Raw genomic sequence first — 18,443 nt, 5'->3', positions numbered from 1 at the left:
CTGATAGACAGCCAGTACATAACTTTCCTGGCTCTCTCATGCCATGCTTTAAATGCCTGCATTTGCTGTTGATTGGGAACATCAGGAAGAACTGGTTCTTCTTCATTTCTTGCAACAAATTCCCAATATCCTTTTCCCATAAGGAAATTCGTCATTCTAAACTTCCATGCTTGGAAGTTGTTTTTGTCAAGCTTTTCAGTGACAATTTGTGAAAGAGAATCAGATGCCATTACATAACACTACAAAAAATTCTGTCACTGCAAAAAACACAGCTTCACCCTCACAAGGGAAAATCTGCAAAACTGGCGAAAGTGGTATTTGACCACACAGTCACTTCCTAGTGATGATTTTGCATCAACAGGCAACAGGGATGATTCTGTAACTCCCAATGTCTCTGCGCACAAGCATACCATGCAATTTATACAGTAACTTTTCACCGACCTATAGAACAGTGGCTGCACATCATAAAACTCGGCCTTTTCCTGAGTGCGTGCAGAAAACTTTCGCCTCCAAAACAAGCCCCGAAATGGCCTCCAATAAAAAAAACAAGGTCGCCAAGGGCTAAAGCCCTTACCCGCAGCATATACTACCCTCTTGCTTCACTGCGAAGGGCGTCTCAACCTGAGACAATGCACTCGTGCACTTTCCGGCTGTGCTACCTGTAGAGATCTGCTCCCAAAACAGAAAATGAAAGCAACACTGCTCCTCTTACCAGAACACCGCAAGCTTGGCTTGCTTTCTTGAGCTCCATGAACAAGGCTTTGATACCATGTCAAGATTGTGGGAGGGAAGGAAGGAGTCTTACTTGTAGCTTTCTTGCTTGCACAATGGGGGAATACACACAGAGGTGGAGGCTGAAAACAGTTTTCCTCTTCTTAGTTGTGTAAGCCAAAAGAACTCCCATACAAAGAAATAGAAGAACCCTATATATGGGTCTTAAACCAAACTCAACTAACTAAGGTGGCATACTAACTGAGCCACGAACTAGAGTAGATAAGGATAGCTGTCATGTAGCTATTATTCATGGGCGGTGTACCAACCGTGTCTGCAAACTGACAAGTCGGTGACATAAATACACAATGGTCACCCTGGCGTATCACGAGTGGAGCTCGATATCTCAACACTCCCCCTCGATCTCAATCCCAATTCCTGCACACCAAGCAGGTCTTTGAACTTGCGCAGCTTCTCTGCGCCCAATGCCTTCGTGAATATGTCAGCTACCTGATCCTCTGTGCTGACATAAACTAGATCAATAAGACCTAGTAAAACCCTCTCTCGCACATAGTGATAATGCACCTCAATGTGCTTTGTTCTAGCATGATAGACTGGGTTATTTGCCAAGTGTATACTACTCATGTTGTCACAATAAATGACAACTGGCCCATCTGTAGACTGATGCATATCATAAAGTAGCTTATGCAACCAAGCTACCTCACATGCAGCCATTGCTGCACCCCTGTACTCAGCCTCTGTGCTCGACAAGGCAACTGTAGGTTGTTTCTTGGTGCTCCAAGTGACTGCAGCACTCCCAAAAGAGAACACATATCCACAGGTAGATCGTCTATCAGAAATACTACCAGCCCAATCAACATCAGTGTATCCATGCAACTGTATCTGAACCCCAGTCTCATAAAATAGTCCATACTGCAATGTGGACTTCACATACCTGAGTATGCGTCTAGCCGTATCCAAATGTGGTTTCCTTGGAGCCTGCATAAATTGACTTACCAATCCAACAACATAGCTCAAATCTGGCCTGGTAATAGTCATATAAATCAAACTTCCTACTATGCGTCTCTACATAGTAGGGTCTTCTAGAAGCCCACCTGCATCTGTGCTCAACTTCACATTCTGCTCCAAAGGAACTGAAATAGGCTTACAGCCTGTCATCCCATATTTGGACAGCATGTCCAATCCATACTGCCTCTGCAAGAGCTGTATCCCACTTGGTGATCTAATCACCTCAATGCGCAAGAAATAACGCAGCTCTCCCAAATCCTTCATCTCAAACTTCTGCTTCAATAGCATTTTCACATGAAGAATATCTTCATCATTGTCACCTGTCATAATCAAATCTTCAACATAAATGACAAGTAGCATAATACCTTTCTCTGTTTTTCTCACATAAAGTGAGAAATCTGCCTTGGAAATCTGAAAGCCAATAGTGACAAGATGCTGTCCTATCTTGTCAAACCATGCTCTAGGTGCTTGCTTCAAGCCATACAAGGCTTTCTTCAACCTACAAACAAACTCAGGATGAACATCATGCACATAACCTGGTGGCTGCTCTATATGGACCTCTTCTTGCAAATCACCATGCAAGAAGGCATTCTTTACATCCATCTGATGTAAAGACCATCCCTTTGATGCAACCATAGCAATGACTGCTCTTATGGTTGCCATCCTTGCAACCGGACTGAATGTTTCTTCATAGTCAATGCGATATGTTTGTGCATACCCCTTGACTACTAATCTTACCTTGTATTTGTTCACAGAACCATCTGCATTGTGCTTCACCTTATAAACCCACTTACAGCCAATTGCATTTTTACCTTTAGGCAAAGGTACCAATTCCCATGTAGCATTTGCTTCCAAGGCATCCATTTCTTCATCCATGGATTTCTCCCATTTTTCTTTTCCCATGGCTTGCTCAAAAGAAGTGGATTCTGGTTTCTGTATCACTTTGACCATATATGCATAGTGAATGGTTGTAAATCCATCATATTTCAGCCTATCCACAGGATACCTAGCTCTCGTAGACCTACGCAAAGTAGGTTCACTCCCAGGTGCTCTCAAAACATCCCTAGTCTTCCTTACTCCACGTGTAACAATAGAAGGAATACCCAACTCATCATCAATGCTCTGTTCTGAGCCACTGGATTCACCATCCACATAAGAGTGACCTGCATTCACATCAAACATGGGTTGATCAACCTTCTCTTTTCCTTTTGCTATCAAGCGACCTTTATTTTTTATATCCTCAACAAAGCATCCATGAGGATTAAATCTGACCTGCAAGCCCTGCTCAACCATTTGACCAACAGAAACCAGATTCTTGGTGATATTCGGGACATGTAATACATCGGACATGTATTTCTTTTTCCCATCCTGCATAGACAAATGAATTTTTCCAATCTGCACAATAGGATGTGTAGTATCATCACCAGTCTCCACAAATCCTGGTTTTTCCATTTTCCTTGCATCCTCCATCCATTCTGCATGACCTGTCATGTGTTTTGATGCACCTGAGTCAGCATACCATACATCATTGCTTTCTTCTGCACTTGTCACAGAATTGTTCATGTGCTGCACCATAAACAAATGCTCATTTTTGTCATCACCCTGTCTACTAGAAGATGCATAATTCCCTTGTTGCAGTTTTCCATTCATGATGTCATTCTGCTGTTTATAGCAGTCTTTAGCCATATGACCCATTTTACCACAGTAGTAGCATTCAACATTACTGTTTGCATTTTGGCCTCTTTGCCATCCACCACGACCTCTTTGGCTCCCCTTGCCTCTAGATTTACCACGTCCTCCTCCATAGGACTGGTCTTCTTGAGTTTGCTGCATATTGTGATTTCTGCCACGGCCTCCAAATCGGCCTCCTCTACCTCTACCTCTACCTATACCTCTACCTCTACCTCTACCTCTTCCAAGATTTGAGTAGAAGACAGCTTCTTTTGAAGTTCCTCCTGAAGAAGATGCACCATCATTTCTCTGCTCCTCAAAAATTAGAAGAGCAATCAACTCCTCAAAATCAGGAAATCTTTCACGGACGGAAATGGACGTTCGAAACTGTGCATAATCCTTTCCTAGACCATTCAAGGTCACTGAGACTAAATCATCATCTTCCACTGGCGACCCAATGGAAGCAAGTGCATCTGTAATCTTCTTCACCTTCATGTGGTAGTCATTGATGCTCATACTTTCTCTTTGCACATTGTGCAACTCTTGCTTGAGCTGCATTTTCCTGGCTTGCGTATTTGTGCTATACATTTTTGACAAAGTATCCCATGCCTCCTTTGGCGTACTTGCATCTTGAATATGCACAATCATAGAGTCTGAAATGCTGATAGACAGCCAGTACATAACTTTCCTGGCTCTCTCATGCCATGCTTTAAATGCCTGCATTTGCTGTTGATTGGGAACATCAGGAAGAACTGGTTCTTCTTCATTTCCTGCAACAAATTTCCAATATCCTTTTCCCATAAGGAAATTCGTCATTCTAAACTTCCATGCTTGGAAGTTGTTCTTGTCAAGCTTTTCAGTGTCAATTTGTGAAAGAGAATCAGATGCCATTACATAACGCTACAAAAAATTCTGTCACTGCAAAAAACATAGCTTCACCCTCACAAGGGAAAATCTGCAAAACTGGCGAAAGTGGTATTTGACCACACAGTCACTTCCTAGTGATGATTTTGCATCAACAGGCAACAGGGATGATTCTGTAACTCCCAATGTCTCTGCGCACAAGCATACCATGCAATTTCTACAGTAACTTTTCACCGACCTGTAGAACAGTGGCTGCAAAGCATAAAACTCGGCCTTTTCCTGAGTGCGTGCAGAAAACTTCCGCCTCCAAAACAGGCCCCGAAATGGCCTCAAATCAAAAAAACAAGGTCGCCAAGGGCTAAAGCCCTTACCTGCAGCATATACTACCCTCTTGCTTCACCGCGAAGGGCGTCTCAACCTGAGACAATGCACTCCTGCTCTTTCCGGCTGTGCTACCTACAGAGATCTGCTCCCAAAACAGAAAATGAAAGCAACACTGCTCCTCTTACCAGAACACCGCGAGCTTGGCTTGCTTTCTTGAGCTCCTTGCCACGAACAAGGCTCTGATACCATGTCAAGATTGTGGAAGAGAAGGAAGGAGTTTCCCTTGTAGCTTTCTTGCTTGCACAATGGGGGAATACACACAGAGGTGGAGGCTGAAAATAGTTTTCCTCTTCTTAGTTGTGTAAGCCAAAAGAACTCCCATACAAAGAAATAGAAGAACCCTATATATGGGTCTTAAACCAAACTCAACTAACTAAGGTGGCATACTAACTGAGCCACGAACTAGAGTAGATAAGGATAGCTATCATGTAGCTATTATTCATGGGCGGTGTACCAACCGCATCTGCAAACTGACAAGTCGGTGACATAAATACACAATGGTCACCCTGGCGTATCACGAGTAGAGCTTGATATCTCAACAATTTTGGCCATTGGCCACCCTTGAATAAAAAGATGAACATTTACTCAAATATAAATCACCTTTCAAAGTATATGAGCATCAAATTAATATGAATCATTGAGCCAATATGTCTTGATAACAATTGATATATAAGAGATGGCTACTAGTCATCTCTCTCCTTCTTTCCTGTCTTTCTCTCTCCTCCTCTAGAATTTCTCTCACCTCTACACTCTTTTTCTCTCTTTCTTGGAATTTTCTCTCTCCTCTTAGGCCTTTTCATGACAAGTGGTATCAGAGCTATGTCTTTGATCCATTTCTAATTCTTTAATTTCAAGTCTATTTTCTCCATTTTTCAATCAATAAATCCATGGATCTTCAGGTACAGCAAGTATAGGCATGACATGGAACATTTGACAGACTAGTGGTCTCACAAGCTAAGAGGATAGTAGAGCTGGAAGCATTAATGGAGTCTTGGACCAAAGTTGGAGGCTAGCCACTAAAGATAGCATCATGTTTTTCAATTCCAAGCCAATTTTGAAGGTATTTTGGACAAAAGAGAGGCAATACGAGTTAGGGGGAAATTAAGTGAGGGTTACTTTTTGAAGGCACAAACCTTTCCTTTTCTCTTTCCAAGCTCTCTTTCAAGCTTTCATGGTAGGAATTTGCCCCTAACTTCATTTTCTTTCTAGATCATTTTCTTCTTGGCAATGGCTTATATAGAGAAGTTCTAGACATCATACACAGCAAACATGTGGGTGAAGTTTCACCAAATTTTGATTTATAAAATTGATGGTTTAATCATTTTTTGAAAATTCATTAATTGGATTATACTTCACTGATAACAGAAAAATTCACCACCGCACCGAGTGTGTGTAACTGCATATTAAATGTGTTGTCAATCAAACTATGTGAAATATTGGAAACTTAAAAATTCACAAAAAATAATTCATGGGTCAAATGGAATATCGCATATTGGATATAGTGTTGCCAAATCACTCAGTACAGTAAAGATATAGTGCATTGGCCCATGTACAACTAATCTCACTGATGTGTGCGTGATTGCGGATTGGATTTATCCTTAACAAAACTAAAGTTTCAAAATTAGAAACTTGGAAATACACACAATGCAAATCATGGCATAACAGAATATCAAATATTAGATTTGGCATTACGAAACCATGAAATACATGGTAGATAGTGCATTGCACCAAGTACAACTAGAGATAGGTAAAATTTAGCTCCATTTTGTAGACCATTGCTATCAAATACTTGAAGGTCTACTAGAAAGATAAACCAAAACTAAGCTCCTTACAATCTACAACCAAACTTGAGCTAAAAACATAGATCCAATTACAAGGTAGCTTCTCAAAGCATATTGTTGTCATTAAGATTAAATGCATCCTTGTTGTTGCGGATCCTATGAACAAGAACCATATCTATGGGCCTAATAGTGATACGTCAGGCATGAATGGCTAAAACTTGAGAATCACCCATTAGATTAATCAAGTAACTTTCAGTTGCTTCTTGGAGAGTAAGCAAGGCTTGGCTTGACCTTCACCCCACATTCCTTTCCTTGTTCCTTGAAAAGAACTTGTGATGATGCCCTAACTGCAGATCTTGCAGTATTTCTTGCACCAACCTAGAGAATGGTGCCTTGGGAATAATCAAGTTGGCACTCTTCTGGAATTTCCTTATCTCACGTAGCACAGCTGTGCCTGGTCTCCATCTTTGCTTCTTATGTGTTGGAGGACATGTATTACTAGCTAGAGCAGTAATGGAAGGTGGAGCAACTGGAGCACGAGGACCACCATTTTTGGATAATGGCAAGCCATCCTTATTGGCCACACTAGGGCCACCATTGTTGGACACAGTAGCACCACCATTATTAGCTATAGTAGGGCCATCGTTGTTGGCCACCAAGGGACCTTTGTCACTCACAGTACACTCACTAGATTCATAAGGGTGTTGAGCTCTTGATTTTGTAGGAGCCTTCTTGTTAGGAAGCTTGGAACATGCCATGGTTGTGATAATGAAGGATAGAAATGTGGAGGGTAGAGTGAAGAGTAATGGGAAAAAATGAAAGGAGATACTTGACTTAAGTATGAAACTTTTAAACTTACTGTGTCGTAAATGAACTTTAAAATTAAAAAACATAGTTCAAAATCGACTTTGAAAAACATAGTGACAAACCTTCGAAATTTTAAACAAAATTTGCAAGACATCTCATGTTAAAGATAGGAGTATTGATGTGTCATATCCTAGGTACCTATGCTCTCTCATGGACTCTAAATGCATCAAAAGTATTATCTTTATCTAGGTCTTCATTTCTTGCCATCTCTCTCTTGGGTTGCCAACCATTCTGCATGGCATTGTCTAGATGTGTTGTTTTCATATCTTGCTTTTCTCACTTCATATATTGCCCTACTTATAAATTCTACTTGAGGTGCAACTTTTTCCATTCTTCATAATTCTCTGGTTGTTTTACAAGTATATTCCTTCCTCATCTCAAGGTGATATAAACTTCCTAGCCTTGGGTCCACCAAAGCATGGTTTACAAGGGATATTTCCACTCTTTCTTGATTTTTTATTGTCCTTTTTTATTTCTACTTGGCCCCCGTGCAATCCAACTTCAGAGAGGACTCGTTCTACCTTCTTGCATGTAGCATTAGCTTCTGACACAAGCTGCATCTTGTATGCAAAGCATATATATTCATATACTAGCTTCTCAATTATTCTGACCAAACAATGCAATGTGCAAAAGTGAACCCTTGTTAGTGGCATTTCCAAAATAGGATGCCAATTTGGATCCACTAGAACTAGCATTCCATTTCTCACGACTTTTTGATCACGTATTGGAGCATCTTGTTTTCATGCGGCAAGCCATTCTTTCTTTCCATCTTTCCCTTTCTTCCTAGTTTGCATGCAATATATGCATGGAAATTTTGCATTTGTTGCATTCGATAAACCAAACATACACTTCAATGTTTTTAAATAATCTGCAAGATGCCATTCAACTTGATAGTCCCCAAACCCCTCGATGTGTAAAATTGCTCCATTATTTTGCTGTTGAATAACATTGGGTATATTAGTGAGGTTATGAAAAACTTTAAGTACATGGTCCTCCTTTGGTACTTCAAATGGTGCAAAGCCACCATATGAAGTATAAAGGATGGTTTTCATCGATGTTGGGATCCAATGCTCGATTCATAAGTGTTATACTCACACGTTCAAGTTTTTGCCCCTTAATAATCTCACTCTCATCAAGTTTGAGGACAAACTTAAGCTTGCCTCTACATTCTTCCATAGACATATTGTAGAACTTGACCATAGCAATATGAACCCTACATATATTCAATGAAAAGTTGTTGGATGCATTCAATACAAATGCAACTTCTTTGGAACCATACTTCAATATATGTGTATTTTCCAGATGCTTTGGCTCACCAATTAGTTCTAAAACTTTCTCATTTAGTTATTTTCGAGCCTTCTTCACATGAAATGGTTTTGGCAGAGGCATTACTTGCTTAGTTTTGAAGACTTGCTTAAATCCTATATCCAATTGTTGATAGAGCATACTATATGACTCAGAACTCATTCCCACCTTGTCACATAATCCCTGAGCATCTATAGTAGCAAACAAGTTGCTCACATCCCTAATATGTTCACTTGCAACACCATCTACAATGTCCTTGAATTTATGAATTTCCAATGCATTTTTGACCATATCCTTGCTTAGGACTTTGGCAATAGTATCATTCTCTGGATGAGAAAACATATTTCTCATTATAGCAGATTGATCTGTCTATGATATTGTCCACTTCCTTTGGTTAATTGGTGAATTGGTTTAACTAATCAGATGTGCCGACGTGCTTCTTTGGTTTTTAAAGTGAGCCCAATCTCCAAATTTTTTGTGAGCTTTCTCTTTATGTTTCGATTCTCCTTCTCCAAGTCCATAACTTTATACTATAACTCCATATTTTGCACGTGTGTAGCCTGCATAGCATCTTCAATGACAGACATTGCTCGTTGTAGGCTATGGTTCTCCCTATCCTTCTCAATCAATAATCTATCCTTTTCCATCAAAGACTGCATATTCCCTTGTAATCTTATTTGTATATTTGTCAAGGCTTGATGAACCCCTACTAATCCTTGCGTGACAAGTCTGCATGTGTATCCATACAATCCTTCATTGCCTTTATAAAAGAACTTTACAAATGATGTATGCCCTTCAAATTGTGGTGGCCTTTGAGTGGCTGGATCGGTGGATAAATGCACCCCTTAACCCAAAGGTCCATGTTTTTTTTTCCTGCATTTCTTTCTTGTTGCATCCTATATCTTATTGCATCAGCCCTTTCTATAGTTCTTTTGAACATTGGTGCGTATTCATCCTCCAATTGAAAGTGAATATCTCACTTTCTCTTGGTATGCATTGCACCTCCAATCTGTAATGAAAAATATATGCCATTTTTAACGTTACACAATTATACCCCTTTGATTAATAGTAAGCTAAGGAGTCGATGCCAATTTTCTGATCAATAGTAAGAATGTCTAAATATCTGGAAGTTGCAGGCTAGCATCTATCCAATAGCGTGCAACTAATTCTGGATTAGCTCAAATCACACAATTACATCCCTTTGATTCACTATATCTGTGTTCTTTTTTACCCAGTTGGATCTTGTCTCTTTCTCTTGATTTCAATCATGATAAACCCTAATCAACCCCTAATCTACCTGTAATCTTAGCTTTTAATCTACCTCTAATCAACATCCAATCTTATCTTCTGTTCTATCCAACATGTTCTCTCTCTCTCTCTCTATGAATTGACACTTAAGGATTAAACAACAACTATGAAGAATAATAACATCACATAGATTAAAAAAGTAAAGATGCCTCCATTATCACTTGATTGCATGTAGTATAGAGTGTTGAAGAGGAAGATATCTTATAGCACAATACTGAAGAGGGAGATTGCTTGTAGCACGGTAGAGAGTGTTGTAGATAGATATTATTTTATTTCAGCAAATGCTATCAAAACCACTCTTGAGATTTCTTGTAGCAGGGTAGAGAGTGTTGTAGATAATACTGAGTATTGCTTCAGAAGAATTCGTATGCAAGAAACCATATTTTGGAGGGAAGAAGAAGAGTACACAAAAATTCGAACAAAACTAGAGCTTTGAGAGGGAATGAAGAAATGCCCAGAAATAAGCATATACTTGTCCAAAAATAACAAAAATTTATAAGGAAACTCTCGAGTCAAAAAGTAACCTTAAAATGAACTTAAAATATGATGTGTATGTCATTTTATATCGTTTTTTAACTTTCGCCCTTTTAAGAAGTGAGAATGAGAATGATTCTAATATATTTTCATGTTGAAAAGTCATGAGGGCATTAAAGAGTCGTATATTAATGATTGGTTTTGTTTTTACATAAAATAGAATTGTATTTTTTTAGTTATGAGGATTTTGAGAAAAAGTGACCTTATCCTACAGTTTGAGAATAAAATAATAGGTGAAATCTATTGAAAATACAAATATGAGATTTGCTTGATTGTAGAAGATCTCTTATTCTAATATTATTTTGGAATCTCTTTTTAGAGAGAGAGAGGTGAGAGAAATCCCTTAAGGGGAAAAAAAGAGAGTCCATATTTCTCCTAATGTGTCGAACCAACCTATGGGTCCAAGATAATAGTGGTAGATGGGTCTCGACCACTCTTTGCATTACCCATACCAGCCATCGCTTGCCATATAATGCGTGGTTTGATAAAATTCTCCACAAGCGACCACATCCTATCTCATTATCAATAGCAACATTCGGACTAGGACCGCAGTTGAAGAAGAGGTCCTCTTCATAAGCAAAATTGGCTAAGAAATCCGCAAACTGATTCCAAGAACGTGGAATCAACTGAAGAGATATTCTCTCAAATTCATCAAATAGGGTCATAGCAGCTCCATGATACATGAAAATGATAGGATTCCGAACTATGTATGTCTCATTTAGTTGATTTAAGATCAGTTGGGAATCCCCTTTTACTAACAACTGCCCAATACCACCTTTCTTGGAAATATTCAGTCCCATAATCAAGGCTTTATACTCCACCAATGATTTTGTTGGTGAATCCTACCCCAAGTTAAATAGATAATTTCATTATAACTTTACTTCGAGGATCTTGAATAACTACTCCAATGCTCCCTTTTTTATAAGGGCCCTTGGATGCTCCATCAAAGTATAATGTGTACGTCCACAATGGGTTCACATAGCCAACCATCAGGAACTCTACTCGTAATTACGATAGTCAAACTTTAGCATGTTCAGAGGATGTATTGAAGGCTCCATCCCACCTTCTTCATTAAACTCATAATTATGATAATCAAAATCTAGCATATTCAGAGGATGTACTGAAGGCTCCATCCCACCTTCTTCATTAAACTCAATAGGGATGCTTGTCAAAATTTGTAAGTAATGATGGTAGAAAACTTTGATTTCCCACACAAAGGTTCCATCTTCTTGCTCCACCACTTTGTATCCTTTGCTCCACTAGATAAGCTTTCCTTGATGATATCTTAGCCCTAGATATGGATGCTCCAAATAAGAAATTAAGTGCCCCATCAACCAGCTTAAGCTCTCTTGTAGGTCTTAGATCAACCCCAACATGGACCTGCAATGCATTTATCATGTTAGCATACTCAGAAATAATAAGGTTTAATCTTATTAAGATTAACCTTATTTTTAAATTCCATTCACTGTAGATCAGGTAGTACCACTAGCCTATTTGCTATTGTCACTACCTACTAGCATTAATCACCAACACAAGCACTTGGTCTTGCTATTGGTAGCTTTTTCCAAGCCACCTCTTATAAGTGCCACCAATCTCCACTCTTCCATCTCTTGCACCCATTTCCTAGTTGCTTGGTCACCACCCTATTCACTATCATTAATGCTTGCTCCACTGCATAGCGACCTACACTCCCTGTGCATGGTAGGGCAAAGAGTGTTGGGGGTAGCTTCTCAAACTTCAATAGCCTCTCCTTCTCTTTCTCACATGATCAGACAGATTCTAGAAGATGGTCTCATCACATTGACCAAGATCAAAACATAGGACAATCCTGCAAATGTTCTCACTAAAAGTCTAAGCAAAGCTCATCATGAGCATTGCATACGACTAGTGGGAGTTGGTTAGAGGTTCACTTCAAACCTTTAAGTGGGAGGTTGTTGGGATAAAGGCCCGTTTAACCTTCGTGTATAGTACACGCATATACATTATTTAGCTGTACATGTGAATGCACCCTTATGTGCCCCAAGCATAAATACATTTTATTCTTTGTGTAACAACACATTGTTGGTACACTCATATCAAATCGTACTTTCACTCTTCTCACGCTCTCACAAGCCGTCACACTTTCACGCCCACTCTGCGAACTTCTGCACATCCACAACTGAACTCCAATAGGCTCGAACTATGATGGAGTGTTCTAGGATGGTGTTAAAAGGGGTGGCTATTGATTGGAGTACTTACATACTTACAAAGATGGACCAACATTTTGTCAAAGTAACCAGAGGAAATGTTACAAATGTTACCTATGGTTCCTACTTGTATGCTTTCTTGACATACTCAGGCTTAAAGAAGGGTGTGCTACCACCTTCTCCATCTGATCCAGTACCTCCCCCACCATCTTCAGAAGAGTCAGAACCTATTGACATAGAGGATCTTGATTTCCCTCCTCCACTGGTCATTCAGCGAAAGCGCTTGAAGCGTGTGGCAGATAAAACTCCTTCAGTTCTTCCTTCAGTCACAATTCCTGCTACATCTAGCAGTGACCTCCTTGCTTACCTCACATGTAACAATTTGTTCAAAGCACATAGAGAGGGTTCCTTGGTCATATCAGTCCCTTCACTGAATAGTCTAGTATCAGGAGATGCCATTTCATTCCTTTGTAAAGACATCCAGAGTTCGATTGAACTTTCAGTGGCAGCTTGTGCTCAATAGTTGTATGCTTCTTTTTATGAAGAACTGATGCAGTCCAAAGACCAATTGCATAAGGCAATATCTTCTTTGAAGATTCAGCTAACCAAAGCTCAGTTAGAGGTCACTAAAATCTCAAAGGAGAAAGAGAGGATGTCTAGAAAAGCTCAAGAGTTTCAGACTCTTTTAGATGCAAAACTCTTAGCCTTACAGACTGCCCATGACAGAGTGGAATCACAAGCTTCCCAAATCAAGCAGTTGCAAGACCAACTGACACAGTCACGGTCTGTTCCTCCAAGCCCCAATGTTCCTATGATTCCTTCTATCTCTAAGTAAACACAATATTAGTGAGTTTGGGAATCTCCCAATTCCCATTTTTTGAATACTAAAAAGGTGGCATCCGGATAACATCCCATAAGTTTCTTAAAACCATATGATCTGACCTATCATTGGAAAGCGCTTGAAAAATGGAATCTATTGAGCTATAGAGTGCTTGATTTGGAGTTATAGTGTTTAAGTTATGACAAATCCAAAGATTTGACCACATGTCCCAAACTTATAGGAAATTCCCATATTCCCCAATATGGTGTTAGTAGGACTTGGTAGTTCTCTAGAGATAGGCCACCTTGTGTCCTTTGTTCTAAGATAAAGTGGAAAGATTACAGTCCAGGATGGATTTTTATGGTCAACATTTAAGCACTTCCAGGAGTATGTTCCTCTGGACCATTCTTTCTTTGTCCAGTATCATTGCAGAACTTGGCCTTTTACATGAAGCTTTCGACGATGGATCTTCTCTTCCAGAGGATGGTTGGAGTGGGTCTTGGTCTCCTGAGTTGTTGACAAAAGTGATCCATAAGGTGTTTGAATATTTTGTGACAACGGATATCATGTTGCTGTCTTACATGTATCTATGAGGTGATCTGTTGATTCCAGATGAAGTAGATATGGCTTGGTATGTGGGGGATATGGTTTTGCAAGCTGTTTTATATGTCAACTATTTGGATTTGCGGATAGATGACATGTTCCAGTGTTACTCCTCAAAAGTGGCTACTTGCTCTGACAATTCCTGGCACTCAATGATTGATTCTGTGGTCCTGAATCAATGTTAGAACACAACTTCTACCTATGTATAGAGCACTAACCAACTGAGGGTGGATTTCTTAGCTTACCTTTCCAAAAACCATCCATTTTATTCAACCTTTTTTATGCCTATCAGAGAATATTTGTCTTAGGTCCCTCTATTCCGAGCCTACTGTACTATCAACAAATGGCTCATCGCTATGATACCTATCTTTCCCTTTATCAAACCAATTCAGCAGCAATCTTACCTCTTCTTTTCCAACCTCAATCTTTTCCTCAAATTCCCTTATTCACCTATTGCTCTTTTATTGAAGATAGAGTATTTTCTCCTTCTCCACCATGCCCTTCTCCATCTATTCATATACCTTCTACTTTTCCTGTTTATCAATTAACACCTTTCCTAACTGATTCCCTAAAATTTTCAGTCACTCCTTCTTTATCTTATTCCTCCTTTTATGATTTTGCCTACCCATCTCTTCATTCTCTTTTACTTATTCCACCTTCATCTCCTGCCACTTCTATTTCTCAACCCCCTCAGTTCGTTAGTGAATATGAAGGGTTTGATCAGCAGATTCCAAGAAGAAGAGAATGGAGCTCGACTGATTCTCTTACAAGACCTCAGATAGACTGGCCAATAATTCCAAGAGATTGGACAATTGCCAGTCAAGCATACCAGAACTACCTTCATTTTTCTCACCAACATTCACAATCTCTAGATCCTTCAGTGACATTGTCAGCTCATTTTGCTTGGTATCTAGCATACATGCATAGGCAATCCCATAATGATCAAAAGGCCATTCCAAAACTTTGTATGAATGTCAATGTGAACATTGACTCCCACCAGTTGGATGTCCTCTATTTTCATGCCCTATGTCTACCTAGCAGATACATTGTTTTGCTAGAAAGGATGTGCTGCTTGCAATTCTTTCAAAATCCTCCAAAGACATTTGTAGATGAATCCTTCTCCATGGATCGTTTTCGAAACCACCAAGCCTTCAAAAGGGATCACCTTCATTGATGCCTTTGCAATATATTTTGGATGATTCTTAATGATATATATATCTCTTTTTGGAGATGTCATTCAAATGGTTGTGTTAGTATTTGTGTGTGTGTTGTGGGTTAATTGTATGTGATGAGTTCGTGCTAATTGAGAATAATTTGTTCGAGAGCTCTTTTCAAACTATTGATGGTGGATGGACGCCTATGGTGCAAAGCTGAAGAGAACCTCTTGTATCCTTTACAAATTTATTATGGCTTTTAAATTATTAATCAAATGAGTTAATGAATAATGAAGTTTTCCTTTGGTAGTATTTTTCTATCAAATACAGGTAATAAGTTGGGGTCGTGGTTTGGAAAGATTATTGAAGATCCTACGGAAGATAAAATTGAGCTCTTTAATGAAATTATATTCTTATTTTCCTTAGGTCGTGAGGACGCTTCCTTTCTAAGTGTGGGGATATGTTGAGAGTGAAAAAAGACTGAATTTTTGACTGATTTTTGTTGTTTTTGAGGTCTGAATGATTGATTTTTGATGGATTTACAGTGATGTATGGTTGTTAATGGAAGTGTTTGAGAGTGTTTTGGATGATATTGATTATTCTTTGGAAGTTCAAGATGATTCTCAGTAGAGATATGAAGCTCTGTGATATTCTGATAGGTTCTGTTGAGGTTATGATTGGTTATGTATACCTTCTGTATAGCTTCTATTTTGTTCTGATTTTCTTCTGTATGAAGCATGGATTGATGATTGATGAAGATTGAGATAATTTGAAAGCCTATTGAATAGTTTTTGATAGTTTGGAATGGTTTTAGTATGAGTTATGAGGTTCTGTAACCCTCTGTAGACCTTCTGTAGAGCCTGTCTCTCTGCTCTGTCTCTGTACTGTAATTGTATTGTAGCTACTCTGCTACTGTACTGTAACTATTCTGTAGACCTTCTATGTGTTCTGTAGAAAGTATGTGTGAATTTGGAAAAGTTTTCTAACTTTTGGAAAGGATGAATCTAAGTTCAAAAGAGCTAAAACAAATGGAAGAAGCAGTTGCTGAAGACTGAAGAGAAGATTGAGTGACAGTGACAGTAGTGAGCTCTGAAAAGACACTGTAGTGGCTCTGGTGAATCTTTATATCAGACATATCTCTTGGGAGGTGCATCCACGACCTAAGAAGGATTATTGAGAGTTATTATGAGAATATTGTAGTGAGGATATGATGTACTATTGAGAGAGAGAGTGTGTGTGAGTGAGTGAGTGATAGTCAATTCTATCAAAACAGTGTAAGTGTATATGAGAGATTGAGAGAGAGAACTATGAAGATATTGAAGATGAATACTATGTGATTGATTTCCATTCAAAGATGGTGTATTATTTTGTGCTCTTTGTTATATTGATGGATTCTATGAAGATGTTGAAGATTATGGTTGATTCTATCAAATCCATGGGAGATATTTACTATGATGCTGCATGAAGAATTGTTGTTTTCTTTATTTTGATGATCAAAAGAATGAAATAAAAGCTTGTTGATGTTACAAGATAGATTTTCTTGCAGTAGAATCCCCTTTTACTTGTGTCCCTCTTGGGGCTCCATGGGGCCACAACTACCCATCCTCATCACCGCCAAGCTCGAGGGTCAATGTGATCTCTTCATCTTTAGTAAAAGTATCTGCAATATCCATATCTTCATTTTCATCATCTCCTGGCTCAAGTACATCATAAGTCTCATCATTCAACTCCTCAATTGCATAGGTTGTATCATCTCTTTGCTTGAATAATTTGATTCTCTTCCTTACAATCGGAATCCACAAGGCCATACCATCAAGCTCTGCTAAGGAATCTGTAGCATTATCATGGACATGGTTCACCAAATAATGCCCAAACCATCATCTCGAAACCTTGTGGATAGCATTATAGTGGTTTTCTAGACTGTTGTCATAGACCAACACCCAATCTCCCTCCTCTATCTCTTTAAGTCTCAATTTTTGTCTTCTATCAAAGCAGTCTTTGTTGTGAGTTCTAGCCTCTTTGAGCTTTTGAATTGCTATCTCAATGTCTTCAAATCCTCTCTCCAATTGACAAATACAAAGAGCTAAAAGATCCTCTCTAGTCATCTCTTCTTGCTGCCATGGTAAAGCACTCCAAGTAAGTGTGCAAGTCTTTGTAGGCATGACTAGCTTCTGCCCATACATCAACTCAGCTGGCATATAATCTGTAGTCACACTATGAGTAGTGTGATTAGCCCATAAGGCATAAGATAACAACCTAGGCCACTCTCTGACCCATCCACCACATGCTTTGGCCAAGGCTTTCACAATCAGTGGATGACCTCTTTCACTCTTTCCATTGCCTTATGGATTATTTGCTGAAGTCAAAGAAATTTTAATGCCAAGACGAGAGAAAAACTCCCTAGTCTCATCAACATCCAACTCATGTCCATCTATAGTAATTTTTCCAATACATCCATACCTACAAAAATAGCATCCTCCAATAGAAACTTACAAGCCATTGCATCCGTGTAATGCTCTTCCTTCCACTTGATTTGTGACATCTTCTCATGCCAAAACAATATAGCACATCTGCCATAAAGCAACATGCATAGTAATTAAATCAAGAACCCACTTGTAGTGAATACATAGCGAGTATGTAGGGTGAAGCTCATCTCTATGCCTCATTGAAGAGAACAACTGACAATTAGAGCATGTCTCAACAAAGTGTGAGATATCTCTGTACATGCCTCTCTACCAATAGTGCTCTTTAATCTTTTCATAGGTCACCCAACCAGCACGATGTCCAGCCCAAAGACTTTCATGAAATTCTTTCATGATCCACACATGTGAAGCTATGGATTGTTAGCAGATATTAGTCAGCTCATGGTGTGAGTCTGTGTGCAGAGGCTGGGCATTTTATGTAGCATTTTATGCAGTATTTTATGGCACATTTTAGTGGCCATTTATGATGTATTATTTAGCATTTGTTGCTGGCCGACCAGCATTAAATGCTGGCCGACCTGCATTTTATGCTCCCCACTTTTGTGGCTATTTATTGGGCTCCTCCTCCACAGTCTTCGGTGCTTCAGCCATCAGTGGAGATCCTTCTAGGAGAGAGGAGCCGGTGCTGAGGAGCCCACGCAGCTAGTGACTCACCGTTGTATACTGTTGTCTCGTGTTCGATATGGATTCCATTTCCCGAGCATACATCTAAGTTCTCATCTGTCTACTGTGTTCATTCTTTC

This window comes from Lygodium microphyllum, chromosome 10 (genome assembly GCF_053477565.2).
Source record: "Lygodium microphyllum isolate KBCC chromosome 10, Lygodium_microphyllum_v1.1.10, whole genome shotgun sequence".
Taxonomy (NCBI): domain Eukaryota; kingdom Viridiplantae; phylum Streptophyta; class Polypodiopsida; order Schizaeales; family Lygodiaceae; genus Lygodium; species Lygodium microphyllum.
Note: the sequence above shows the minus strand (reverse complement) of the source record.